The following is an 8016-nucleotide window of genomic DNA, read 5'->3' as shown; positions in this document are numbered from 1 at the left end:
CTGAAATAAGGAAAACCACAGAAGAATGGGGAGTGAAGACTGAGAAAGGCAGTAAGTACACATAGTAAAAAAAATAGAAAGAATAAATGGTAGTCAGGAGAGGGTAAGAAGGGAAAAGAACAGGGTTTTCAAAATGTGGGAAGAATTTGTGTGTTTCCATTCCCAAAGTTGAGTGAAGGGGAAAGTAAAACTTTCCCACCCTTTTTGACTTATTCACAGTTGGGAATAAATTGAGGAGTGAAGACCTGTTGCCACAGAGCTAAGTTCAGTTACCCCAAGTGATTTAATGACATACAATATGTTGATACAGCCTAGGGCAAAATGATAGTGCAGAAACACCAAATGTAAAAGTATAAAGAAGTATGAATGGTAATTAAGCATGTCCAAAATCCACAGATATCTAAAGTTAATCTAAAATTAATAATGAAAAATTATCAATGAATGTATTACACTTCCTTATGAATTTTAATTTGTGGGGACATTTTAGGGAGGAATCCACAGATACATTGAAATTAACCTAGACAAATTTGAAGATGACAAATTTCACACTGGAACTCTGCAACTATAAGGAATCATCCTTTGGGCACCATCTTCAAACTCTTGCCTCTAACTTGTCCGTTAGAATCTAAGGTGATTCCAATGATTCTGGTGTATAGACTACATGATTTGGACCTGTGCATTGTATCTCCTTTTGGGAAATATGCAAGAACTGCTATTGATTCCTACAGTTTGAGGACACAACCAGATCAAGTGCAATCATAAATCTTGCTTTCATTCTGAGCATGTCTCTTGAGATGTGCAAAGGACATAGGACTAAGATGAAGAAATGATATTTCTAAGATAAATCTGTTACTTTGGCAGGCAACAAATAGTGGCAAAGATCCATATAAAGGGTGTAAAATGGAAAAAGGGAAGCTCCCACTTTATGGATTTTTTTTGGAAAAACTAAAGGGAAGGGAAAGTGAGGGAGGAAATAGCATTTAGGTAGAAAATACAAGTAAATGGAGAGAATTCTAGTCAGCTCTCTTCAGTTTGTCATTTTCAAGTCAGAATCTGGTTCTAAGATGATAAGAACCAGTAGCAGCTGGAAGAATCAGGGTAACCTAGAGCTACCAATTTCTCCCCTTCTTATTTAGTAGGCACCACATTGTGTGAGGTATTTGTATGTGTCATTCAGATTAGCAACATTGCATTTTTGAAGGATTCATTACTTTAAAGAAGTCTAATATTTTCATCTATACATTTCTTATTAACATCCTTAATATTTTGCTTTCATCATTATTTTATTGATTTTTGTGAGAAACCATGTCCCTGGACATTCCAGGAATGCACCGTATTACTGAGATAAATTCTGAACTCTAGAAAGCAGATAGATGTTGGGATGATTTGGGACTTGTGTGCAATTCCTTAAAAAGCTGTCTATATATGCCACACCACACTCAATTTTTAACCAGAAACTTTTATTCATTTTACTCCTCAAACACTAACACTATTACTCTTAGTGTATTTACCAATTTCTTTAAAACACAATGGTTTATTGGTATCTGATAACTCTTCAAGTTTTCAGAACAATTTTTCTTTGGGATGGCCTTGTCTGAATCCTTTGTACCTTACCATACATCTTTTTTTCCATAGATGTTATATCACTTTCTTCATACAAGAGAGGAAATTTACAACTGATGTTGGTTAAACGAGTGGATAAAGGAAAAGATGACACACCAGTTTCCCACTTGGGTATGAACAAACATTGAGATGGTGTTAGCTGATGCTCTCAGCACATGTATCTGAACTAATTAGCTCAGAAAACTCTCCATGATGAGCAAACAATTATATCTTCCCTGGGAATTTCATAACAATTTTGGAATTATTAATTATAAGGCAAATGAGGATTAGGAAACAATAAAATATATTAAATGATTCTGATAAGATTCACTAAAGATTTGTACTGCCACATTTTTAACTCAGCTTTGACATTGAATTTCTCAGGCTTCTTCTTTCCTCCTCTGACTACAGATCATTCTGCATCTTGACACTGGTATATATACCTATGTCTTTCTATAATTGGTCATTCCAAAAATGATTTTTCCTTTAGAAACTCAATTGTGTAAATATTACTGAACCCATATTCCTGATTTTGTTTTAGTACTTTGAGTCTTGTAGCTTTACTCAACACACATATTTAATTCATTTTACTGCTTTTATTGACCCTTTTTTGCACATAGATTCCATTTGTTGGAGTACAGTTTTCCAGAAATTTTGACTAATAAATCAAATATATACTTGCATATACCAAAGAAACATTTGCTCATATTTCTTTGACATGGTTTGTTTGTTCCTATTCTTCTCAATGCTGGGCACTGAACAGGATCCTTTTACATGCTAAGCAGTGATCTCCCACTGAACCTCTCCCACAGACTTCTCTCATTTTCTGGTGTGTTTCATATATCCAAGATTCAGAAAATTGCCCACCTTCTTCCTAAAGGAGTTTTCTGAACATAGGAAGATATTACCATAAGAAAAACTACTTTGTAAAGAAAAGCAACATTCACATTAGCTGTACTTTACTGCACTTCTTATTTGAAATCTTTGTAACAGTGACGTACAAAACCATACATTCCTGTGGCCTACTTTTTTTCTTTGTTCATGTCATTAATCTTCATTCTAAACAGGTCACTGAGAATTTTCTATCCTCTGTATTTCTGGAAATATTTCCTCCATTCAGGCTGGCATCAACTTGCTAATGCACTTCTCATTATTCATCTCCATTCATGCACAGGTCCTTCTTCATCGTCACCTGAGGATGGTCCTTTTATTTATGCATATACTGCACATATGACCATTGTCCCTCTTTAGAACATGAATGTCCAAGCATCTTAACTTTCCTAGGAATCTTTCATAATGTAAATTTTGCCTCAGTCTCTACCTTGTTCCCTCTATCTGCCTGCACTGTCCTCTTGCTCTTCTCTCACCAAACCCTAAATCATCAAAAAACATGTTCCTATTTAAACCCTGTCTCTATGTACAGCTTTTCAGCTCTGAGTATTTCTAGCCTCTGGTGGGTAATCTCACTTCTGAAGTCTCCACTATCTCCATCTCTAGAATATAAATCATCCCTAGCACCTGTTTTCTAAGGCTCTTATCGCAAACTCAACTGTGGTGGAAATTAATACAACTGCTGACTGCAACATAATATAAAAGTAGTCCACTCAAGTCCAGGAACTGAGGAAGTAGACAGGAAAATGAATACTTTACATGTCACATGTTTATTACCCAGTTTGGAAGCTATAAAATGTCTGTTGTAGCCCCAGCAAAAGAAAAAAGACTTTACATCAGGAATAACATAGATGCTTCACAAGACAGACTGATTCCTAATAGTAAAAAAGAAAAGAAACAAAACAAATTTTTAAAAACCCCTGCAGCGTTTCCAGTAAACCTTGGACTTTACAGACACTCTGTCTTCCAATATAAAGACTTGGGATCTGAAGTAAGCATTATAGTATTTGCCAAGGATACACATGTTTTGGGGTAAAATACACAGGCCCACACACAAACACCAATAAAAATTTCACATACGATATACATTCTCCTAAAGTAAAACTTCAATAAAAATATAACTGGGTGGGCTGGGGATGTGGCTCAAGCGGTAGCGCGCTCGCCTGTCATGCGTGCGGCCCAGGTTCGATCCTCAGCACCACATACAAACAAAGATGTTGTGTCCGCCGAGAACTAAAAAAATAAATAAATATTTAAAAATATATATATATATAAAACTGGGAAAATAAAATTATAAGATTATTCATACTCTCCTTTTTAATTTGGATAATTTGTCTTTCACATGAATTTTTTAAGTAGTTTATCTGTGAATTTGTCAACAGAGCCACATTTGGACAGATCATCCAAGGCAGAACAGAAGAGTTTTCATGATATTGATGATACTGCACATCGCCAGCAAAAGGTAGCACATGTGTCAATTTAAATTCCTGGTCATTTCTTTTTTTTTTTGCTTCCAGACATTAAACTAGGCCAATTGAAATAACCTACTCTTTGGGATTCCAAACATAGTAATTAAATATTTAAGTACAGAGAAGTTAACTGGTCAGCTACAACTAAAAAAAAAAAAAAAAAAATTAAAGAAATCAATGCAACTATTAATTATATTTACCTTATCTATTTAGTTGTGGTTAGACCTAATTCTTTGGATGGAATTTTTGGGAAATCATGAAATTTTGAAAGTCTTTTCCTCTGTTCTCCTGTTGTCTGTGTTAGTAGGTGGTTCATTTCCATGTACTTGAATGGATTTCTAGTCCATAGACTCATGTGGGTACTTGTAGTGTGCAAGTTTCTCTTTGGGATGTCCTGGGCAGTATTTACATCTGAGTATCACAGCTGAAAATGAGCATATTTTATGGGCTACTTTCACTCACAAGTATCACTGTAAGGGGAGAGTATCATGGGGCCACCATCACCCTACTCATAAGATGTAAGCCATCTGAGAAAAAGAAGGTCTGAAATAACTAGTAAAGAAATAAGAGCCAGAGCTAGAAATTAAGTTTGAAAGGTGAAGCAGAGCTCTTAAATGGATCCCCAATTTCAGTGGAGCTGCAGCTCAGCAACTTGAAAATGTCTCCAGTTCTTCATTTAAGGGAGAGTGTATCAAAGGCAGGGATAAGTTTTCAGAAAGAGGAAACGTGTGTGTGTGTGTGTGTGTGTGTGTGTGTGTGTGTGTGTACTACGGATTGAACTCAGGGCCGCAAGACCACTAAGCCACATCCCCCCATGCTATTTTGTATTTGATTTAGAGACAGGGTCTAACTGAGTTGCTTAGCACCTCACTCTTTGCTGAGACTGGCTTTGCACTCATAATCCTCCTGCTCAGCCTCCTGTGTCACTGGAATTACAGGCATGCACCACCACACCTGGAAACAGGAGGAATGTTCTTTTTTGGTGTGGTAGGTATCTTACAGCAAAGAGGTTGATTAGCATAGTGGCCACACCCAACTCTGGCTGTGTGGCTGTGTAGCCTCACCTGATCAACCCATCTCCAGTGCAGTGCTGAACCTGATGGAACTGTGTAGGAAGTCACAGGTTGGGGCCAGTCTCTCAAACCAGCAAGATTGCTGATGGAAATTCCCAGATACCAGACTTTTCCTACCCAATGGATTTTATGTCTATTTGATTCTCGTAAAGTGCATGGCTGGTTCCTGTCAGGAGAGAGTAAACTCCAACAACCATCACAGCATAAAGAAAAACATGTATTCACTGTACATAAAATCTTATGTTTTAAATTATCTCTAGAACAGCAATAAATGAAGAAATGGAGTAGGAAATAACAAGGTTGACCTCCAAAAACACCTGCCTTGGTTATGATACAATTATTGGAATATATTTTTAATAGGAAGTAGAGTGAAAGTGGTGGGACTAAAGAGAGACAGAAAAGAAGAGGAGAAAATGCAATAAAAATTAGAAATGAAAGGATTTAAAGTGAGAATAAAAATTGTCTCTGGGTACCAACCCCCCCCCCCAAAATAGAATGAAACTCTCATTAAAAAAAAGAGAGAAAAATGAAATAACATGGAAAACCAATACAAATAGCAGGCCAAAAAATAATGAACAATAACAGCAAGAGTTTGAGACTCCCTAATGTTAACACAGTAGAAAAAAAAGATATTTCTGTCCAGGATTTCTAAGTCTAGCCACACATAACTTTGGGGGTTTCTGGGAAACAAATATTATCCAACACTATCTTTATTTGCTCTAGCTGCAAAAGGCCTAACCTGATATTTGCATGAATAAGCTGAGCCCCTCTGCTCCTTTGTCTCCCACCACACTCAGAGAATACTGAGGAAATTTAGCAATTTCAAGAAAACCCTCATCCTCAGTACTTGTTCATGACCCAGACAAGTGGGTCTATCTAATTTGGGAACTTCCTGACAAACACTGTGGTTCATGGAGCCTAGGGACTAGTATGTAATGCAGACCGCCTGATTGATTCCTGTAGCCAGTGATCTAGAGATGGGCAAGATTCCATGTCTCTGAATAGTTTTCTGGCAACCTTTTGGAGCATGGCAGTCATAGTCTGCTTGCAGAATCTTTTGGAAACTGAAGGAAAATATCATTGCACCTAACAATGCCCCAGCACTGCTGGATTCTTCTGTCACTTAAATTCTCAAAAAGCACTCTCCTTCACTATCATTATTCTAAATATTTAAAGATGCAGTGCTCTGTAGACTTCTACTCAAGTTACTGTCCAACAAACATTACACATGTATTTCTGATGAGAATTTTCAGCCCATTCCTGACTATCACTCTCCTGAGAACATATGATGAGGGTGAACCTCTACCATTCTGTGCGGAGAGTTGCCTATGAATCTGGAAGTTCAAGACAAGCAGTGGTTTCTGATCTCACCCACAGAATTACTACAAGGGGACCCTTGTCAAAGTTGTCTGCTCTCAGGATTTTATTGTAATACCCAGCAAGGTGTCTACAAGTATCAGCATGGTGGTAACATAGACAAGAACTTGAAATGCCTCTCAAGCCAGCTGAGTGGCTTGACCCTATCTGCTCATGTGTGTCTGCACATGTGTCTTGTTCTGTAGGAGGACAATTTTTCTACCAGAAATAACCTTGGCACTTGCTTTCACAAAGCTTCAAACAACATCATTCAATGAAAGTGCCAAGAACTCTTCATCCTTAGGCAGACCACAGGACCGAAGTCTAGCTTCCCAGAGCCATCAGCAGATCTGTCTCAGTTCTCCTTTACACCTACCTTAATACTTGTGTGGGTGCCTCAATAACCACAGTTTATGAAAGAGTTCCATCTTATAAAAGTTAAAATAAGAATGAAGGTTTTTTTTCTGAAATCTTGCAGTGCCATTCTGCCTATCCAATTTGGCAGTATTTTGAATTCTGGTTGATATCTCTGAGAAAATTCAACTACCTTCTTTGGTGAAAATGTGGCATTTGAATTGAGAGGATTATACATTAGTTTCCTATTTTTCACTAAAGTATTTTCCTTTGTATAATTAAGGAGATTTGCTGTTGCAACTTTTATGTTAGAACATTTAGGGAACTGAATTCATATAAAATATTGGGATTTATAAATAACTAATCTGCTCAAAATCAGTGACAAGTATCTTTTTTATATACATTTTCCCCTTGATGGATATTAGAGTTAGTTCCATAACTTTGTAATTGTGATTACAGTGCTAAAACGTTGACATTAAAAAGTCACATGTACATGCTGGTGTTGGTACATTGGCGTTCAAATCAAGGAGTGGAAAAACTGGGTCATATGGCAGTTATATTCCTAGAATCTGGAGGATTCTACATATTGCTTTTCAGTGTGGAAATCTTAATTTTTCAGTCTGGATGTGTAAGATTATACTTTTCTCCCACTCTCTGCACTTCACTTATTATTTGACAACTTGATAAATGTCATTCTGACTGGGGACATCTGAAATGTCAATGCTGTTTTTAATGTTATTTCCTTGGGTGCTAGTGATGATGACTAATGTTCATATGGCTGTGGACAAGTTGTAGTTCCTGATTTGAAATATGTCTGTCTCTTGCTTTTTGCCATTTTTTAATTGGATTGGTGAGATTCTCCTCCACCCTCCAGAGGGGAGATTTGTTGCTTGCCCTCTGCTAGTTTTGCAGGCACAGCTGCAATATCTCTTCTAGGAATGCATATTTTGTTTTAAAAGCCATGATTTCTGTGTTTCATGTGGTCACTAGTTCTCTGTCGTGGCTTTCCAGTTTTTCCACACAGCCTGACTTATTCGTTATGCAACCACACACCAGTTTCTCTGGGTCCAAACTCTGAAAGTAGTTAGTCAGGAAACACAGCGTGATGCTGTGCTACTGTCTTACTTCCTTGAAATTCCTTTTAGTTCTTTGTGCAATAAAAAGTGTTCATTCTCTAAACAAATAGAGTGTGCTCATTGGTGTACATAAAATACAGACACATCTTTGTACTGAATCACTGTTCTTTTAAAATGAAATTTTGACTATGTGAA

The 8016-nt window shown here is 37.0% G+C and overlaps 1 long non-coding RNA gene across 1 annotated transcript; it reads left to right on the top strand.

Moving 5' to 3' along the window:
- LOC124101055 (uncharacterized) lies at window positions 1–4136 on the top strand. The gene is made up of 3 exons (XR_006854523.2): window positions 1–51; window positions 1636–1734; window positions 3876–4136. It is a non-coding gene; the product is annotated as an uncharacterized LOC124101055 (long non-coding RNA).
- The last annotated feature ends 3880 nt before the right edge of the window (window positions 4137–8016 follow it).

This window comes from Marmota monax, unplaced genomic scaffold (genome assembly GCF_021218885.2).
Source record: "Marmota monax isolate L192 unplaced genomic scaffold, Marmota_monax_Labrador192_F-V1.1 WCK01_AAM20220418_F8-fsc02869, whole genome shotgun sequence".
Classification (NCBI taxonomy): domain Eukaryota; kingdom Metazoa; phylum Chordata; class Mammalia; order Rodentia; family Sciuridae; genus Marmota; species Marmota monax.
Note: the sequence above shows the minus strand (reverse complement) of the source record. Positions and strands in the feature narration are given on the sequence as shown.